Below are 18,056 nucleotides of genomic sequence, written 5' to 3'. Positions count from 1 at the left end.
GCGCTCGCAGAGGACGAGGGCGGCGCGCGGGAGGCGGGGCGCGGCCCGGTGGCGCGAGTGGAGAGGGCCCGCCCTGGGCCGAGACGGGACGGCGGCGGCGGTGGTGGCCAGGGCCACGTGGCGCGCGCGAATTGGCGCGGGCGGCGGCGGCAGTTTGTCCGGCCGGGGACGGACGTTGTTCGGCGCGGAGATGGGAGTTTTAGGGTTTCGGGGGAGAGGAGACCCAAGATTTCGAAAGGGGATCTATTTATAGGCATAGGAGGAGCTAGGAGTGTCCAAATGAGGTGCGGTCTTCGGCCATGCGATCGTGATCGAACGCTCTAGATGATGGAGAGGGTTTTGGTGGGTTTTGCGCCAAATTAGAGGGGTGTTGGTCTGCAACACACACGAGGCCTTTTCGGTCCCTCGGTTAACCGTTGGAGTATCAAACGAAGTCCAAATGGTACGAAACTTGACAGGCGTTCTACCGGTAGTAAACCAAGGCCACTTGGCAAGTCTCGGTCCAATCCAGAAATGTTTAATCCCCACACATGAAATAAAGGTAGAAATGACCACCGGAGGAGAACGAAGCGCCGGAATGCGAAACGGACAACGGGGAAAATGCTCGAATGCATGAGATGAACACATATGCAAATGCAATGCACATGATGACATGATATGAGATGCATGACAACGACAACAACACATGGAGACAAAAACCCGAACCCGAGAAAATAAAATAACTTAAAGCCAGAAACGACAAGAGTTGGAGTACAAATTGGGAAAGTCATATCCGGGGTGTTACAGGCGACTACAAATTTCTAGCTTCTCCTATTGTTCTGGGCGACTCGGATATTGATCTTATTCTCAGAATGGATTGGCTTTCTAAGCACAAGGCTCATCTTGATTGTGCAGCCAGGCAGATTCAATTGACTCATTCGTCTGAGGATGTAATTGTCTTTGCCGTTCGTGATGATACCATCCGTCTGTTTTCTCTCAACGAGAAGGGTGAACTGGATGCCATCTCTCAAATTCCAGTCGTTTGCGAATATCAAGACGTCTTTCCAGAAGGGCTTCTAGGAATGCCGCCGCATCGACCAGTTGAATTCGTCATCGATCTTGAGCCTGGCACGGAACCGGTTTGCAAACGTCCTTACAAGCTTGGACCTGAAGAGTTGAAGGAGCTGAAGAAGCAACTCGATATTCAAGAGCGAATGGGGATCATCCGACCTAGTTCTTCTCCATGGGGTTGTGGAGTTCTTTTTGTGCAGAAGAAGGATGGAACGGACCGACTTTGTGTTGACTACCGTCCATTGAACAAGAAGACTATAAAGAACAAGTACCCACTTCCCAACATCAATGAGCTGTTCGAGCAAGTCAAAGGTGCTCAAGTATTCTCCAAGCTTGATCTCCGTATGGGCTATCACCAGATTCGAATCCGTGAGCAAGATATTCCCAAGATGGCTTTCAGAACAAGCTATGTTTCATATGAATACATTGTCATGTCTTTTGGCCTCGTCAACGCTCCGCCGACTTTCTCTCGCATGATGAACTTCATCTTCAATGCCTACACAAATGACTTCGTCTTGGTCTACCTCGATGACATTCTGGTCTTTTCGAAGAACAAGGAAGATCATGCCAAGCACTTGCGTTTGGTGCTGGATAAGCTCAGAGAACATCAGTTCTACGCCAAGTTCTCAAAGTGCGAGTTTTGGCTCAATGAGGTTCTCTATCTTGGACATATCATCTCTGCCAGGGGCATAGCGGTGAATCCTGAGAAGGTGTCTGCAATTGTGAATTGGGAACCACCTCAGAACGTGAAGCAACTCCACAGCTTCCTTGGTCTCGCAAGCTACTGTCAAAGGTTCTTTGAGAACTTTTCAAAGATCGCGAAGCCTCTTTAAAACCTTCTCCAGAAACACGTCAAGTACGTTTGGTCTCCTGAATGTGACATCACTTTCAACACCCTGAAAGAGAAATTAGTCACTGCTCCAGTTCTGACTCCTCCGGATGAATCCAAACCGTTCGAGGTCTTCTGCGATGCCTCTCTTCAAGGTCTTGTTGCAGTGTTGATGCAAGAGAAGAAAGTTGTGTCTTATACCTCTCGCTAGTTGAAGCCCAACGAGGAGAACTACCCCACTCATGACCTCGAGTTGGCGGCAGTTGTGCATGCTCTTTTGACCTGGAGACATCTCTTATTGGGAAGAAAAGTGGACATCTTCACTGACCACAAGAGTCTTAAGTACATCTTCACTCAGCCTAATCTCAACTTCAGGCAGACTCGTTGGGTCGAAATGATTCAAGAGTATAATCCGAGCATCGAATATAATCCAGGCAAGGCCAATGTGATTGCTGACGCATTGAGCAGGAAGGCTTACTGCAACAGTCTGATTCTCAAGCCTTACCAACCTGAGCTTTGTGAAGCTTTCCGCAAACTCAATCTGCAAGTTGTTCCTCGAGGTTTCCTCGCCAACCTTCAAGTCTCTCCTACTTTGGAAGATCAAATTCGCGAGGCTCAACTTCTTGATGCTATGGTGAAGAAGGTGAAGATTGGGATTGCCAAGAGTCAACCCAAGTACAAGTGCTATTGCCTTGATGACAAGGATACTCTTTTCTTCGAGGATCGCATTGTTGTGCCTAAAGGTGACCTTCGTAAAGTAATTATGAATGAGGCTCACAATTCACTCCTCTCTATCCACCCTGGGAGTACGAAGATGTACCAGGACCTCAAGCAGGCTTATTGGTGGACTCGAATGAAGCGCGAGATTGCTCAATTCGTGAATGAATGTGATGTCTGCAGAAGAGTGAAGGCAGAAGACCAACGACCAACTGGTCTCCTCCAACCTCTTGCCATTCCAGAATGGAAGTTTGACGACATTGAGATGGACTTCGTGACTGGGTTTCCAAAGTCCAAGCGTGGCAATGAGGCTATATTCGTTGTCATCGACAAACTCATTAAAGTGGCTCACTTTCTTCCTATCAAAGAGTCTATCACTACAGCTCAATTGGCGGAGCTTTATACCTCTCGGATTGTCTCTCTGCACGGCATTCCACAGTTGATCTCTTCAGACCGTGGCAGCATCTTTACCTCCAAGTTTTGGGATTCTTTTCAGAAGTCCATGGGCACCAACATCCGCTTCAGCACAACTTTTCATCCTCAAACTAGCGGTCAAGTCGAGCGTGTCAATCAGATTCTTGAAGATATGCTCAGGGCTTGCGTTATCTCTTTCGGTATGAAGTGGGAAGATTGTCTTCCATATGCCGAATTCTCCTACAACAACAGTTTTCAAGCAAGTTCGGGCAAGTCCCCATTTGAAATTCTCTATGGCAGGAAGTGTCATACTCCTCTTAACTTGTCAGAGACCGGTGAACGTCAACTTCTCGGAAATGACTTGATCACAGAGGTAGAGGAAATGTGCAAGGTCATTCGTGATAACCTCAAAGCACCGCAATCGCGCCAGAAGAGCTACTATGATAGTAAGCATCATGATTTGGCTTTCAAGATCGGAGACCATGTTTACCTCCGCGTCTCTCCAATGAAAGGTACTCGTCGCTTCGGTATCAAAGGGAAGCTTGCCCCTAGATACGTGGGTCCTTTCAAGATCGTCATCAAGAGAGGCGATCTCGCCTACCAACTCGAGCTTCCTCCCAACTTTGCAAACGTGCACGACGTGTTCCATGTCTCTCAGCTCCGCAAGTGCTTCAAGACCCCTGAATGCACCATCAAGTTCGAATACATTGATCTCCAAGAAGACCTTTCTTATCGTGAGCACCCAGTTGCTATTCTTGAAGAGAATGAACGCAAGACTCGCAATAAGTCAATCAAATTCTTCAAAGTCAAGTGGTCACACCATTCCGACCGTGAAGCCACCTAGGAACGTGAGGAATACCTCTGTTCTGAGTACCCGACATTTTTCCAGTCCTAGATCTCGGGACGAGATCCTTTCATAGTGGTGGAGTGTTGTAACACCCCGGATGTAATTTACCTTATATGAACTCCAACTCTTGCCGTTTCTGGCACTAAGTTATTTTATTTCCTCGGATTCGGGTTTTTGTCTCCGTGTGTTGTTTCCTTTGTCATGCATCTCATATCATGTCATCATGTGCATTGCATTTGCATATGTGTTTGTCTCATGCATCTGAGCATTTTCCCCGTTGTCCCTTTTGCATTCCGGCGCTCCTATCTCCTCCGGTGGTCCTTTCTACCTCTTTTCATGTGTGGGGGTTAAACATTTCCGGATTGGACTGAGACTTGTCAAGCGGCCTTGGTTTACTACCGGTAGACCGCCTGCCAAGTTTCGTACCATTTGGACTTCGTTTTATACTCCAACGGTTAACCGAGGGACCGAAAAGGCCTCGTGTGTGTTGCAGCCCAACACCCCTCAAAAGTGGCCTAAAACCCAGCTAAACCCCCTCCATCATCTCGTTCGTTCGATCATGATCGCGTGTCCGCAAACCATGCTCAATTTGGAGCCTCCTAGCTCCTCCTATGTATAAATAGGCATCTCCCCCAAAAATCCCGGATCCACTCCAACCCTAACCCTAGCCCCACTCCATCCGCGCGCCAGACATGTCCGGTCCGCGCCGGACATTTCGCGCCACCACCCCGCAGCCATTGGCAGGTCGCCACATGTCCCGCCGGCCGCCTCCCGCGCCGCGGCCCGCCAGAGCCCGCGGAGAGCCCCCGAGGCCCATCCGCGCGCGCCCCGCCGCCCATCTTCGTCCGTCGTCCCCGCCGCCAAGTCCCTCGACGCGCCGCCGCAAGGACCTCGCCACCGGCCGCCTCCGCTCCGCCAACGGTCGCCGCCGCCGCCTCGACCTCGCCGCCTCCTCATCCGGCCGCCGCCGCCTCGACGCGCCGCGCCGCCACACGCGCCGCCCTCCGACGCCCCAAGTTCGGGGAGCCCACTCCGGCCTCCTCCTCGTTTCTGTTCCAGCAAAAGCTCCGGCGAGCACTATTCTGGCGAATCTCGATCCGCGTGCCTCGGATCCAGATCTGGACGAACCCTAGACGGTTGACTTTTGTCCCAGTTTGCATTATTTTTAGCATATTTCATCATACCGTAACTTTGTATCCGTAGCTCCGATTTGCGCGTGTAGCATATCAAAATGTTCGTCTCAGAGAGTACATCATTTCATCTCATTGCATCATTTTCTTTTGAGCTCATCTTGATGCCCGAAATGTTTTTGTAAGAGGGCTATGTGATATAATTGTCAGATCTGTTTCATCAAATAGATATTTGTCATTTTTGCCATGATTAATGTGTGCATGATATGCTCCTGAGCTCTACATGAGTTTTTTTATATGCCATTCCATCTTTACAGAGGTGCTTACCATGTATTTTTGTGATATGTGTGGTGACTAGCACAAGCTTGCAAAGTAGTGCATTCGTTAATGCTGATTTTAGGGACTTAGAATTTCTCTCAAGTCCTTGTCCTGGTTTTGTCATTATGCCATATGTTGATGTTGTTTCCTAGTGATTCGTGCCTCTTTTGAGGATGATCAGTAAGGATTTTTTGTTAACATTGTGTTGCTCTATCCATCCATGTCTTTGTTTGCATTTATGGAGCAACCTAGCTTGAGTCAATCGAGCTCTACTTTTGCTATTTCGTGAATCCTGGCAGATTGTTGACTTGTTAGCGATTTTGCCGAGGATGTTGCCATTGATCCATGCATGCTATGTTGTTGTTCTTGCCATGTCTAGCTTCTATGATATGTATTCTTGATGGGCGTATGCTTAGTTTGTCATGCCATGCTCTGTAGTGAGTGCATCGAGCTCATAAACATGCCTACTCGTTAACAGATTGCATGATCCAGTTCTTCACTAAGTCTGTAATCTGATTATGTTTTTGCCATGTTCACATGCTTGCAATTGTATTTTTTGATCCCTTTTGGCTCAAGGTCACTAAGGGACTTTTGTTAAGTGCTTTGAGTAGATTCATGTCGTGCCTTGCTTTGCCATGTTAAGTTCCTATAGCATATGGTTTTCATGTTCCAAAGTGTGCTACCTAATGTTAAATTCCAGGCTTGTGTTAATTTCACTAAGTCTGAAACCTGTTATCGTTTGCATTTTTGCCATGCTTGTTTGAACCTGTTAGTGGATGAATTAGACGTAGATCAGTGTTCATCTTTTGTTAAGCATCATGAGCGGATCCCTTCCATGTATTTTGTTGTCATGTTTGAGTGCTGTAGCGTATTTATCTTGATGCTTTTAGATGGCTACTTGCTATTTATCGCAGACCGGTGCCATATTTGTTTTGCTTGCCTTTTCCAAACCATGCATCCGATTTCGGTGATCTTTATATCGATTTCAACCGAAATCACCTCACCTTTCTAGTCGCACTCTTGGATTTCCAAGTTGAGGCCAGGTTCAATCATTCCTTATCAAATCTTGCATATGCATCACTTACCGCATCCCGCATAGCATACCATGTTTGCATCATGTTTGTTTGAGCATTGCACGTGGTTGATTGTGTTCCTTTTGCTTGTTTGTCTTGTTTGGGTAGAGCCAGGAGACAAGTTCGCTAACGAGGAGCCTGTTGAGTTTGCTTACGAGGATCAAGTCAACTCTGACAACTTTGCAGGCAAGATGATCATACCCTCGAAATCACTTCTATCTTTGCTTGCTAGATGCTCGCTCTTTTGCTATGCCTATGCTACGATGCCTACCACTTGCTTATCATGCCTCCCAAATTGCCATGTGAAACCTCTAACCAACCATGTCCTAGCAAACCGTTGATTGGCTATGTTACCGCTTTGCTCAGCCCCTCTTATAGCATTGCTAGTTGCAGGTGAAGATTGGAGATCGTTTCTTTTGGAACATTGTTTATTGTTGGGATATCACCATATTATCTTGTTATTTTAATGCATCTATATACTTGGTAAAGGGTGGAAGGCTCGGCCTTTTGCCTAGTGCTTTGTTCCACTCTTGCCGCCCTAGTTTCCGTCATATCGTTGTTATGTTCCTGGATTTTGCGTTCCTTACGCGGTTGGGTGATAATGGGAACCCCTTGACAGTTCGCCTTGAATGAAACTCCTCCAGCAATGCCCAACCTTGGTTTTACCATTTGCCACCTAGCCTCTTTTTCCCTTGGGTTTCCGGAGCCCAAGGGTCATCTTTTTTTTAACCCCCCCCCCCCGGGCTAGTGCTCCTCTGAGTGTTGGTCCAAACTAGAGCCCTGTGCAGCGCCCCCTCGGAGAAACTCGAGGTTTGGCTTTAGTTGTATGGAGCGCTCATCTGAGTGTGCCCTGAGAATGAGATATGTGCAGCTCCTATTGGGATTTATCGGCACATTCAGGCGGTGTTGCTGGACTTGTTTTACCATTGTCGAGGATGTCTTGTAAAACCGGGATGCCGAGTCTGATCGGAATGTCTCGGGAGAAGGAATATCCTTCGTTGACCGTGAGAGCTTGTGATGGGCTAAGTTGGGACTCCCCTGCAGGGATTTGAACTTTCGAAAGTTGTGCCCACGGTTATGGGCAGATAGGAATTTGTTAATGCCCGGTTGTAGATAACATGAAACTTAACTTAATTAAAATGAATCAACCGCGTGTGTAACCGTGATGGTCTCTTCTCGGCCGAGTCCGGGAAGTGAACACGGTGTTGGAGTAATGTTTGACATAGGTTGTTCTAGGATCACTTCTTGATCATAGTTCTTCGTTCTTGCTTTGCCTTCTCTTCTCGCTCTCTTTTGCGAACAGGTTAGCCACCATATATGCTAGTCGCTTGCTGTAGCTCCACTTATTACCTTGCCTTACGTATAAGCTTAAATAGTCTTGATCGCGAGGGTGCGAGATTGCTGAGTCCCCGTGACTCATAGATTACTTCCAAACCAGATGCAGGGTCCGACGATACCGTTCTAGACGATGCGCTTGAGCTCAAGTGGGAGTTCGACGAAGACTCTCGCCGTTACTATGTGTCTTTCCCAGATGATCAGTAGTGGTGCCCAATTGGGGCGATCGGGGACCGTGTCGCTTGTTGGGGTTGATCTTTTACTTTGGTACCGTAGTCGGACCATGAGTGTATTGGATGATTGTAATGTTATTCATATATTTGTGTGACGTGGCGAGTGTAAGCCAACTATGTACCTTTTTCCCCTATTATCTATTTACATGGGTTGTTGTGAAGATTACCTTACTTGCGACATTGCTTTCAATGCAGTTATGCCTCTAAGTCATGCTTCGACACGTAGGAGATATAGCCGCATCGAGGGCGTTACAATATCTCAAAACAATTATCAAGTTTCAAACTTCTCATAGTATTCAACACACTCATAAGAAAATTTTATTTATTAATCTTGAATGCCTCAAATAATTAAAGCAAATTACCATGCCGTTTTGTAGTACTGTCAAAAATAATCTAAGTGAAGCATGAGAGAACAATGGTTTCTATAAAACAAATCTACCACCGTGCTCTAAAAGATATAAGTGAAGCACTAGAGCAAAAACTATATAACTCAAAAGATATAAGTGAAGCACATAGAGTATTCTAATAATTTCCGAATCATGTGTCTCTCTCAAAAAGGTGTGTGCAGCAAGGATGATTGTGGAAAACTAACAAATAAATACTCAAATAATACAATACGCTCCAAGCAAAACACATATCATGTGGTAAATAAAAATATAGCTCCAAGTAAAGTTACCGATAGAAGTAGACGAAAGAGGGGATGCCTTCCGGGGCATCCCCAAGCTTTGGCTTTTAGGTATCCTTGGATTTTCTTGGGGGTCCCATGGGCATCCCCAAACTTAGGCTCTTGTCACTCCTTGTTCCATAATCCATCAAATCTTTACCCAAAACTTGAAAACTTCACAACACAAAACTTAAAGTAGAAAATCTCGTGAGCTCTGTTAGCGAAAGAAAACAAAACACCACTTCAAGGTACTGTAATGAACTCATTCTTTATTTATATTGGTGTTAAACCTACTGTATTCCAACTTCTCTATGGTTTATAAACTATTTTACTAGCCATAGATTCATCAAAATAAGCAAACAACACATGAAAAATAGAATCTGTCAAAAACAGAAAAGTCTATAGTAATATGTAGCTAACGCAAGATCTGTAACCCCAAAAATTCTAAAATAAATTGCTGGACATGAGTAATTTATCTATTAATCATATGCAAAAATAATTAACTAAATATCACTTTCAAAATAAAAATGGCAGCAGTTCTCGTGAATGCTAAAGTTTCTGTTTTTTACAGCAAGATTAACAAGACTTTCCCCAATTCTTCCCAACGGTTCTACTTGGCACAAACACTAATTAAACACAAAAACACAACCAAAACATAAGATAGATAAATTATTTATTACTAAACAGGAGCAAAAATCAAGGAATAAAAATAAAATTAGGTTGCCTCCCAACAAGCGCTATCGTTTAACGCCCCTAGCTAGGCATAAAAAGCAAGGATAGACCTAGGTGTTGCCATCTTTCGTAGGCAATCCATTAGTGGCTCTCATAATAGATTCATAAGGTAATTTAATTTTCTTTCTAGGGAAGTTTTCCATGCCTTTCCTTAACAGAAATTGGAATCTAATATTCCCTTCCTCCATATCAATAATTGCATTGATCGTTCTAAGGAAAGGTCTACCAAGAATAATAGGACATGAAGGATTGCAATCTATGTCAAGAACAATAAAATATACTGGCACATAATTCCTATTTGCAATAATAAGAACATCATTAATTCTTACCATAGGTTTCTTAATAGTGGAATCTGCAAGGTGCATGTTTAAAGATCAATCATCAAAATCACGAAAACCTAACAAATCACACAAAGTCTTTCGAATCGGGGAAACACTAGAACCCAAATCACACAAAGCATAGCATTTTTTATCTTTAATTTTAATTTTAATAGTAGGTTCCCACTCATCATAAAGTTTTCTAGGGATAGAAACTTCCAACTCAAGTTTTTCTTCATAAGATTGCATCAAAGCATCAACGATACGTTTATTAAAGCTTTATTTTGACTATAAGCATGAGGAGAATTTAGCACGGATTGCAACAAGGAAATACAATCTATCAAAGAGCAATTGTCATAATTAAATTCCTTGAAATACAAAATAGCAGGTTCATCAATATTTAAAGTTTTGACTTCTTCAATCCCACTTTTAACAACTTTAGCATCAAGATCTAAAGACTCCGAATTTTTGGAACACCGTCTAGGTAAAGGTGGATCATATCCAGTCCCATTATTATCAAGATTCATATTGCAAAACAAAGATTTAATAGGGGACACATTAATAACTTTTAGGTCTTCATCTTTATTATCATGGAAACTAGAAGAACACGCTTTTATAAAACAATCTTTCTTAGCACGCATCCTAGCGGTTCTTTCTTTGCACTCATCAATGGAAATTGTCATGGATTTGAGAGACTCATTGATATCATGCTTAGGTGGAATATATCTAAGTTTTAAAGAATCAACATCAAGAGAAATTCTATCAACGTTCCTAGCCATCTCATTGATCTTAAGCAATTTTTCTTCAATCAAAGCATTGAAATTCTTTTGTGAAGTAATAAATTATTTAATATTAGATTCAAAATAAGAGGGCATATTATTATAATTTCCATAAGAATTCTTGTAGGAATTACCATAATTATTAGAGGAATTACTAGGATACGGCCTGGAGTTAAAGTTTCCTCTATATGCGTTGTTACCAAAATTGTTCCTACCAACAAAATTCACAGCCATAGATTCGTTATTATTCTCAATCAAAGTAGACAAAGGCATATCATTAGGATCAGAAGAAACACTTTTATTAGCAAATAATTTCATAAGTTCATCCATCTTTCCACTCAAAACATTAATATCTTCTATCGCATGCACTTTCTTATTAGTAGATCTTTCAGTGTGCCATTGAGAATAATTAACCATAATATTATCTAGGAGTTTAGTAGCTTCTCCTAAAATGATTTCCATAAAAGTGCCTCCCATGGCAGAATCTAAGAGATTTCTAGAAGCAAAATTCAATCCGCCATAAAAAATTTGTATAATCGTCCACAAATTCAAACCATGCGTAGGGCAATTACGTATCATTAATTTCATCCTCTCCCAAGCTTGTGCAACATGTTCATGATCAAGTTGCTTAAAATTCATAATATCGTGTCTAGGAGAGACGATCTTAGCGGGAGGAAAATATTAAAGATAAAAACATCTTTGCACTTATTCCACGAATCAATACTCTTTTTAGGCAAAGACGAAAACCAAGCTTTAGCACGATCTCTAAGCGAAAAAGGAAATAACTTCAATTTAACAATATCATTATCCACATCTTTCTTCTTTTGCATATCACACAAATCAACGAAGCTATTTTGATGGGTAGCAGCATCTTCAGTAGGAAGGCCGGAAAATGGATCTTTCACGACAAGAATCAGCAAGGCAACATTAATTTCACAAGATTCAGCATCAGTAAGAGGAGCAATCGGAGTGTTAATAAAATCATTGTTGTTGGTATTGGTAAAGTCACACAATTTAGTGTTATCTTGAGCCATCGTGACCAGCAAGCAATCCAACACACAAGCAAACGAGGAACGGGCAAAAAGAGGCAAATAGAGAAAGAGAGGGACGATAGAGAGAGAGAGCGCGCGAATAAAACGACAAGGGTGAAGTGGGGGAGAGGAAAATGAGAGGCAAATGGCAAATAATGTAATCCGGGAGATAAGGGTTGTGATGGATACTTGGTATGTTGACTTTTGCGTAGACCTCCCCGGCAATGACGCGATAAATCCTTCTTGCTACCTCTTGAGCACTTGCGTTGGTTTTCCCTTGAAGAGGAAAGGGTGATGCAGCAGAGTAGCGTAAGTATTTCCCTGAGTTTTTGAGAACCAAGGTATGAATCCAGTAGGAGGCCACGCACGAGTCCCTCGTACCTACACAAACAAATAAATCCTCACAACCAATGCGATAAGGGGTTGTCAATCCCTACATGGTCACTTACGAGAGTGAGATCTGATAGATATGATAAGATAATATTTTTGGTATTTTTACGATAAAGATGCAACATAAAATAAAAGGCAATAAAAATAACTAAGTATTGGAAGATTAATATGATAGAGGATAGACCCGGGGGCCATAGGTTTCACTAGTGGCTTCTCTCGAGAGCATAAGTATTCATGACGGGAAAACAAATTATTGTTGAGAAATTGACAGAATTGAGCATAATTATGAGAATATCTAGGTATGATCATGTATATAGGCATCACGTCCGAAACAAGTAGACCAACTCCTGCCTGCATCTACTACTATTACTCCACACATCGACTGCTATCCAGCATGCATCTAGAGTATTAAGTTCAAGAGAATAGAGTAACACTTTAAGAAAGATGACATGATGTAGAGGGATAAACTCATGCAATATGAAATAAACCCCATCTTGTTATCCTCGATGGCAACAATACAATACATGCCTTGCTGCCCCTACTTTCACTGGGAAAGGACACCGCAAGATTGAACCCAAAGCTAAGCACTTCTCCCATTACAAGAAAGATCAATCTAGTAGGGCAAACCAAACTGATAATTCGAAGAGACTTGCAAATATAACCAATCATACATAAAAGAATTCAGAGAAGATTCAAATATTGTTCATAGATAAACTTGATCACAAACCCACAATTCATCGATCTCAACAAATACACAGCAAAAGAAGATTATATCGAATATATCTCCACAAGAGAGGGGGAGAACTTCGTATTGAGATCCAAAAAGAGAGAACAAGCCATCTAGCTAATAACTATGGACCCGTAGGTCTGAGGTAAACTACTCACACTTCATCGGAAGGGCTATGGTGTTGATGTAGAAGCCCTCCATGATCGATGCCCCCTCCGGCGGAGCTCCGGAACAGGCCCCAAGATGGGATCTCGTGGATACAGAAAGTTACGGTGGTGGAATTAGGGTTTTGGCTCCGTATCTGGTAGTTTGGGGGTACATAGGTATATATAGGAGGAAGGAGTACGTCGGTGGAGCAACAGGGGGCCCATGAGGGTGGAGGGTGCGCCCAGGGGGTAGGCGCGCCCCTTACCTCATGGACTCCTGGTTGATGTCTCGATGTAGGGTTCCAGTCCTCTGGATCAGGTTCGTTCCGAAAAACACGTTCCCGAAGGTTTCATTCCGTTTGGACTACGTTTGATATTCTTTTTCTGCGAAACCCTAAAATAGGCAAAAAATTGCAATTCTAGGCTGGGCCTCCGGTTAATAGGTTAGTCCCAAAAATATTATAAAAGTGTGTAATAAAGCCCAATAATGTCCAAAATAGAATATAATATAGCATGGAACAATAAAAAATTATAGATACGTTGGAGACCTATCAGGGGCGCAGGGCGCTGCCGCCTTCTCTGGAGCCCTGCGCACGGCGTACGGATGGAGTGAGAAGCCAGGAGGAGGCCGTTCGTACCAAGGCCGCGTCACCTCCTGCCTTTCACCGGCATCATGAGGGCAGTTGAACCTCTTCTTTGGTCGAAGCGGTTCGGGCTCCTCCTGAGAGGCCTTTCCCTTTTCCGCCACGGAGAACCTCCTGATCGGTAACATGGTAACATGGCAAGATAATGGGACGAGGAAGAAGAAGAAGGATCAGGAGGCGAGAAGATGGAAATGGGCAAATGGGGCTTCGGCCCCTTCCCATTTATAGACAGAAGGAGGCCAACCGCCGGCCTCCACGATCGCGCGCAATGATGGTTTTCCTGTCCATGCAGCAGAGTCTCGTCAAGGCGAACAGTTGCCGAGGCAGGGTGGGGAAAGGGAGACGCCCACATCTCATCAATCGCCACGCGTCGACCGAGGCTGCAGGCGGTTTGGGCCCGCAGCGCTCCGCACTTGACCCTTGGCTTCGACTGGAAGCCAAGTTCGAGCGCGCCTTAGGCCCGGGGGCTACTGTCGGCGTCCTGGGACCGGGGGTGCCCAGACTTGCCTGCCTGCGGCCCATGACATGGCTCCATCGGCGGCCTGGTGCGGCCCATGTTCAGGATCAGTGCACACGGCAGCTTCCTTGTCGGGGACCTCAACCTTAGCCTTCTTGCCGGTACTAAGTGCACCCGATCCTTCAACAGTCATCACTGCCTTATCCTTCTGCTTCTTATTGTGCTTCTTTCTCTTTTTCTGACTGGTAGATTCATCATCGTCCTTTGAATCGATGCTGGTGCAATCTTATTCACCAGCCAGCTTCCTTCCCTCCTCCATTTGAGCACACTTATCCACCAGGGCGTAAAGCTCCTTCACTGTCTTGGGCAACCGCACACTCATCTTGGAACAGATCCAGTGGTTCCGCACATTGAATTGGAAGGGAGCTATCGTAGCTGCCAGATGGATATTTGGGATGTTCCTATGGACCTTAATAAATCTCTGTAAATACTTACGGAGGGTCTCTGCTTCCTTCTTTTGGAGAAGCCGCAAGTTGCTGGGTCGGCATGGCTCTTGATGGTCACTGGTGAAAGCGCCAATGAACTCATGGCACAGGTTAGCCCATGAAGAAATGGAGTTCTCCGGCATGTGCATCAGCTAAGACCTCACATTGGACTTGAGGGCCAAAGGGAAGTAGTTGGCAAACACCTTCTCATCTCTTCCCCAGGCAGCCTAAACAACGTAGTGTAGATGCTCATAAACTCTGTCGGGTTTAGCCTCCCATCGTACTTCTTGGGTATCTCTGGCTTGAACCTGCGAACAAACAGCCAATGGACTTGCTGCAGCTTAGGAGTAAAGGCAGGGCACCCAACCTCGAAAGGTAGGCACCCGCCAATACCGAGCGCAAGCTCGTCATCGGCGGCGCCGTCGCACCCATTGGTCCAGAAGTGTTCGTCGCGGTGTCGCTCGATGGCGACGTGCGCGTCTCCCCTTCGCCTACCCTCCGGGGTTCGCCGTCGGCCTGTACGTGTTTGAGGGTCAGAAGAGGCCATCAAGACATTGTCAGGTTCTTGATTCTACTGTGCTCACGCTGGCTGCCGTGGCAGGGACCACACCATGGGGGTGGCCCCTTCCATACGGCCAGCAGCACGAGCCTTTGTCGTCCCCTAGGGAGGCTGTGGCGGGCCAGCTCGATGCGAGCCCCCAGCCTCGGCGAAACCGAGCAGACTTTGGATGGTGGCACGCCATTCGTCCATCTGCTCGGTTGCTGGCGGAAACTTCAGCAGTAGCTGAGCCAGCGCCATGGCTTCCATGGCTGTGCTTGGCATGGGTGATGATGAAGTAGATCGCACCGTTGCTCTGCTCCTGACCATGCCAATGGTGGCAGCATCGCGCCACCGCTCTTGCGGAGCGGCCACCTGGATGGCAGGGTGGTGCGGTGATGGCGCTCGAGGGCCAGCGGCTCCGTCGGGCACAGCGACTTGGTAGACCCGTCACAGGGGAGGCGTAGGCGCTGTGGTCCCTCCCGTGGTGGGGGCGGCCGGAGGGCGGTGATTTGCCCCGGAACGAGCACCGTTGCTGCACTTGTGCCCGTCGGTGAGAGGAGGGGCGCAGACGGAGTAACTCGCTCGGTCGTACCTTGTGGAGCATGGCCGTTGGGGCGCTGCTGATGTTGTTCTCCTCTGATGCTACCCCAGCAGCATCCATGTCCTCGCGTGCCTCTGCATCCCTCACAACATCAGTGCTCGCGAGCGGCAGAGCCTTCGAGGTGAAAGGATGAGCCGAAGCACTGGATTTCTTCTTGGGTGTCATGGTCGATGGCATCGTCGAACGTGAAGATGGTGATGAACATGACGCGCTGCACACGCCTTCAGGTTCGCGCAAGCGATCCCCCTACCTGGTGCGACAAAGATGTCGCGGGAAACCATGGCCACCTATGGGACCAAAGGGCCCCTTGCTGGTTCGATAGGGGCATGTCGCATTGCACAAAGAGCAGATGAGTGTGGGGTAGGACGACAGAGATCACACAAGAAATTTTACCTAGGTTCAGGAAGCCATGAGGCGTAAAACCCTACTCCTGCTTTGGTGGGTCGATGATGGAAGAGTGGTGGCGGAGCGTAGTACACTTCCCCCAGCAAGGGCGGTAGTGGCTACGCGCGTATGGGCATGTTTGTTATGCGACCTTCTAACCCTCTCTACATTTGCCATGGGCCTCCTTTTTATAGATTAAGGGACTACCACAATGGCAAAGTAGTCATTATGCACTAATAAGATAGCAAACAGTGCTATCATACCTAACTCTGCAAGCTGACATGGTGCATTAGATGCACCACTTAACGTCACGTTGTTGGTTGCCCGACAAGCCTTGCCTGGCTATTTGGCTAGCTTGACACCTGCTCGCATTACACGTCGCAGGACGGGTCTCGTTCTAGGGCAACTTCCGTAGAGAAAGCCTGCCATGTGGCGGATGGCTACCACTTAGTCACTTTGTGGCTTCACACCACACTGATTGACGATGCGGGTCATGGTGGAGTAGTTGGGTGAGGTGGTTTTTCCCTCGTGAGTCCTGGCAAGCCCTACCGGGACGTCTTGGGCATCTTCTTCCGGGGGCGGCCACGCCCCTGCTGAGCCCGCTTGCCCGGCAAGGGGGGCTTTTCTCCTGGTGGCATCTTGCTTCTTTGGATCAATTTTGGTCCTCTTGGTTTGCATGTTAGTCCTTCGAATCTATTGGTCTCTTGCACCCTGACTTGGGTTGGTGCCTCAATCCTGTTCCCATGCCTATGCACAGTCTGACAACAGACCCAGGGTTTTTTGCACCGATAGAAGGAATTAAAGAGTTTGGACTGGATGCTGAAAAGTAGTTATTAACATCATTGTAACCTGTTGCAACAGCAAAGCAGTTAAACCAACATGTTTTGCAAAAGGTACCTATTGTGGCATTGGAGTTCCTCTTGGATCCTGAAAAGTTGAGTCGCTCGTAATGCGATTAGAGCAATCGGTTGCAGCAGCAAAGCAGTTAAACAAACAAGTTTTGTAAAAGGTACCTGTTGTGGCATTGGAGTTTCTCTTGGATCCTGAAAATTTCAGTAGCAAGTAACGTGATTAGAGCAACCGGTTTGAGTAGCAAAGTAGTTAAACAAACAAGTTTTTCAAAAGGTACATGTTGTGGCATTGGAGTTTCTCTTGGATCCTGAAAAGTTGAGTAGCCAGTAACGTGATTAGAGAAACCGGTTGCAGCAGCAAAGCAGTTAAACAAACAAGTTTTGCAAAAGGCAGCTATTGTGGCATTGGAGTTTCTCTTGGATCCTAAAAAGTTGAGTAGTCATTAACTTTATTAGAGCAACAAGTTACAGCAGCAAACCTGTTACACAAATATATTTTTGAAAATGTACCTGTTGTGCAATTGGACTTCCAGTTGGATCCTGAAAACTTGAAGTTCATAAGATGATTACGGCAATAAGTTACATTAGCAAACATGATACACAATTAAAATTTTGAAAATGTACCTACTATGCAATTGGACTTCCAATTGGATCTTGAAAAGTTGAAGTTGGTAAGATAATTATATCAACAAGTTACAATAGCAAACCAGGTAAACAAGGAAGTTTTTGAAAACATACATGTTGTGCCAACGGAGTTTCAGTTGGATCCTTCAAACTTGAATGTTAGCAATCATAAATAAAGTGTTGCAAGAGCCATAAGAAACTAACATCAAACTAGTAAGACTAACCAGTTTTGGCAACATATTTAATTACACATGAACTAGTAAAACTAACAAGTTCTTGGCAACGTATTAAAGTAACAAGTCGGTACCGTTTACCAGAAACATAGACATCTGTAAATTTCTTTGATGTAAGCAAAACGATTCTGACACACACACACACATGTTAAAAAGACATTGGCCCTCATAAAACCCGAGAGTTGCCTATCTATGAACATGCAAACAATACTAGTGCTACAAGTCATAATAGCAAACCATTAATACAAACAGGGTATTAGAACATGAATTACACATAAGTTTGCTGCACCCTAGAAGTACATATGACCAGCTATCTATGTGCTTAAGTATCTATTTAAGTTCAGGCCAACATGTAATTCTTAACAGTAAGTATCAAACACATAGATAGGCGCAACCTATAATAGGATTAATAGGCTAAGGCATTAAGTAATGAGTAACAAACTAAATTAAGCCAAGCAATGTAATTGAACATTTTTGCAATCAGTGGATAAGTAAAATTCCGAG

Source organism: Triticum dicoccoides, chromosome 4A (genome assembly GCF_002162155.2).
Source record: "Triticum dicoccoides isolate Atlit2015 ecotype Zavitan chromosome 4A, WEW_v2.0, whole genome shotgun sequence".
Classification (NCBI taxonomy): domain Eukaryota; kingdom Viridiplantae; phylum Streptophyta; class Magnoliopsida; order Poales; family Poaceae; genus Triticum; species Triticum dicoccoides.
Note: the sequence above shows the minus strand (reverse complement) of the source record.